This window comes from Bison bison, unplaced genomic scaffold, assembly GCF_000754665.1.
Source record: "Bison bison bison isolate TAMUID 2011002044 unplaced genomic scaffold, Bison_UMD1.0 scf7180017864115, whole genome shotgun sequence".
Classification (NCBI taxonomy): Eukaryota; Metazoa; Chordata; class Mammalia; order Artiodactyla; family Bovidae; genus Bison; species Bison bison.
Window position 1 is genome coordinate 1483502 of NW_011494687.1, and position 3839 is coordinate 1487340.

Genomic DNA, 3839 nt, shown 5'->3' on the forward strand with positions numbered 1-3839 from the left:
TGTGGCATGTGGAATCATCAGGGACCAGGGTTTAAACCCCTGCCACCTGCAGGTTATTATCCACTGCACTTTGTTTTCAATGCATTTGCTATTCTGTTTTGTCTGAGATAGGGCCCTTGAGTGACAGTCCACACAGTTGCCCATGGAACCCATCTCAGTGAAGCCCTGCCCCCACCACTTGTAGGACCAGCAGGATGACCAGGGCCTAGTAACCTCACAAGCTCTCTACATTCTGGAGAGGAGTCCTGGGGATGAGTCCAAACTTCCTGAACACATACGCCCAAGGCATAAAGTGAATCAATGATGCTTTATTTGATATTAGTTGGTTTTGTGAGACTGGCTATGTATGTGTGTGTATAAATAATAAATTGAAAATCAGGAGTCTTCAGATTAAGCATGAAGCTCTGGCATGCATTCGAGTAGTTGAAATGTTCTACTATAATTTTGAGGAAAAAGATAATCAATGGAAATTCTTGCCTTTATTTCCTCTTCAGGATCCTATTCTGGCCGAGGTTTACTGAGTTGGCACTAGGCTGATGGGTCAGGCTTGGTCACCTTCCACTGTCAACAGATACCTTCAGGCATTTACCAGAAGGCCTTTATCTCCCCTGCCCATTTCTATCCTGGGGAAGAAGGAGACTGGATATAGCAAAGATACTGTGAAGAGGTGGACACAGGCAAAGCAAGGGGGACTGGAACCCCCAGTGACTCATACCCTCCCCAAAATATGGCTTTGCACAGCTGGATGTGGGTCATAAGGCACAAGGAACAAAAGGGAGACTGAACTCCTGACTCAAGATCCTCAGCCACAAAACCTGTGTCTTTCTTCGTAATACCTCTGAATCCTAAGCAATGTCCCAAGAGAAGCCTGGGGTGGAGGTGGCAAGCAAGGTGAGATGGGTGTCCTGGGGATATGAGAAGCCTCCTGTCCACTCTATTTCCCTCCCCCATACACCCTATCTCCACCCAGCACCCAACTATCCCCTATCATGCACCCCAGTCTTGGGTTACAGGGCCTTAGCAGGCTGAGGGTAATAGCAGTACACTATGAGATCCACCAGGAAGCTGGGCAGGTAGCTCATGGGGAGGTAGATGAACTTGGCATCCCAGCCAGCTGAATATCAGGTGCGGGGGTGGCAGGCAGTCAGGGCGTGCTCCATGCAGTCGGTCACCAAGGACAGATTCTGAGTCCACCGTGGTTTCAGTAAACTCAATGTCTTCAAGACTGTCCAGAAGGAGACACCATCTAAGTTATTCTCATTTTCCAACCCTTCCAATTCCAGATCAACTTCAAAGTTTCTAAAAATTCCTTTTTCTCCCCAAATCATCCTCCATATTAAATCAATTGATTTCACTGAAAAGTGTCCAAACACCCCCATATTTCTATCCACACTAAGTAAGCCTACTCTAGAGCTCATCCTGTAGATATACTACATAATCCGAAGATCTCTAAAAACACTAGAAATAAGAAATTGAGGCATCTGAAACAAGGTGGTTCTAACACCAGCTTGCCATGATTCCATGGGTGGCATCACTCTATGACTTCAGTTACTTTCCCAAATAAAAGAATATTGTAAGAGAAACTGGTCTTCTGGTCTGCCAAGCCTGGATCCTTTCCTTCTGTCATCAGTTGACCACACGGGACCCTGGAGATGAGCTCATGTCCCCATAGTGTGGGGGGACTCAGAGCCTGGAGGGTGGACCTGAGACTAGACAAGGCATTAATGATGGACCCAGGCTTCCAGACAAGAGTTGGTTTCTCTCCCCAAGGACCACAGTTCACTCACAGTCAGCAGGGAAGTTTTCTCCATAGAGTTCTTTCAGCTCTGGGCTGGCCCGATTCCACAATGCCTGGAGGTATCCAATAAAACCCTCATCTTGGGTCATATTGGTAACAAAGTAACCAGGCTCAATCATAGCCACCTTCACTCCGAAGTAGGAGAGCTCCCTTCTGTGGACAAGACAAAGGGTAAGGAATTGAGAGGTCGTTCAAGTAGAGCATGAAAGAACAGTCAGGGACCAGTACAGGAGTGGGTGAGATGGGCTGGGAGCTCTCAGAAGTTGTGAGATGCAGAAGCCAGGGAGAGAATCTCATGGTGATGTTAGTGCTTCTCTACCAAGTTTGACCATTTCCCCAGTTATTTAACACCACATGCCCATCAGCTCTACATCCTACCAACTGTGCTGCAGAGCATCACTGAAATCCCGCCTCCTCCTGTTCCTCTCCCCCCAAAAAGCACCACATTGCACTTTGTGTCTTTCCATAGTGCACGCCTCCTGTCTCCCCTCTCCCACCCCAGTATCCCCTCTGTCCTCTAAGGAGTATCCACCTGCCTGTGGACAGAGCTTCTACACATCAGAGCCACCCTCTCTCCTCAGCCAGTAGTCTCTACCACTGATTTGACTAGGTGGCTTCCTTAACTAATTGCTTCAAGGAGTACACTTCCCGCCATGGCTCCGAGAGCCTAAATACCACAGCAGCTGAGCACGTGGAAGGCCTGCACAGGCAAATCTATCCATTATTGTGCCTCCAATAATTTCTGACCGTGGGCCCTCCTGTAAGGCAGGATAAGTTGAATCAAACTCTACAGGTCAAGGAACAACTGGGTGTGCGAAACATAGGAAGGTGCTTCCCAGTGAAAGACATACACAGAGTAAGGGAGAGGGACCTGGAAGGAAGAGCCATTAGATATGTGATGTATGAAAATCTCTGCAGAACCTCTGCCCCACTCCCTGCCAACCCCCATCCCCCAGCTTCTGGCTCAGAGCACAGAAGCAAAACAGAAGGGCATCCACCCCAGGCCATTACCTGAGAGAGTCTGAGAAGGCCTCCACACCGTACTTGGATATGCAGTAGCCTGCAGGACTGAGAGACACCCGGCCCAAGACACTGGAGACATTGACCACACGGCCCCTCGCCTTCCGCACCAGGGACAGCAGACTCAGCGTCATGTCAATCACCCCCAACAGGTTCACATCCAGAACCTTCACAAAGTCCTGTTTGGTCAGCCACTCTTTGGGTGCCGTGGGTGTGCAAATGCCAGCATTATTCACCAGACCCCAGAGACCTGGGAAGAGTGAGGACAAAAGGACAACAGTGTGCTGGGCCCAGGAGAGAGGACTGGGCCATGGTACCATTCACCCTCCAACCCGGAAGGACTTTAGGAGAGGGGTGGGAGCAGAGACCAACATGCTCCTGGGGGTTTGGAGAGTCCAGACCCTGTGAGCAGTGGGAGGACAGAAGGTGTGCTCCCTCTTGACTCAGTCTTCACACCCCGCCTACTGCCTGGTGACAAGGAACTAGCACCCCAGAGCTGATGAAGGGAAGTATTGAGCTTGAGGAAAACTTGTGTGTCTACAGTCTCTAACTCAGAGGGTGAAGTTGTGTCTTTCACAGTCCCTGTTCTCTTTGCAGACATGATAAATATTCCCTAGCTGCTCAGATTTTCTGACCCCCCAGGACTGAGTGGTTAACAGCTAATATAAGGGAAAGAGAGGGAAACAGAGAGAGACAGCGAGAGAGTGAGGGCAAGAGAGACAAAAAAGAGACATTGGATAAAAGACAAAAACAAATATGAGTATAGTATGGATGCAGATTGTGTGGATAAATAAGACTTGAATCCTGGTTTGGAGGGAAATTGTGGATAGGCCTAGTATTGACCTCTAGAGCCTGGGCTTGAAACACCCCCATCAATACTGAGTCATGTCTCTGTAGGAATCTGGGGGATTACATGGGGTATTTGGAGGGGAGGCTGGGCTCCCTCTCTTTACCCATCACCCACAGAACACAGAGTTCACCCTCTACCCTAGAAAACCCTACCTGTCCTCCCACTCATATA

The 3839-nt window shown here is 49.1% G+C and overlaps 1 pseudogene; it reads right to left on the reverse strand.

The window, feature by feature from the left end:
• Nucleotides 1–747: 747 nt before the first annotated feature.
• Nucleotides 748–3839, reverse strand: part of LOC104988102 — a 5069-nt pseudogene continuing 1977 nt past the window's right edge.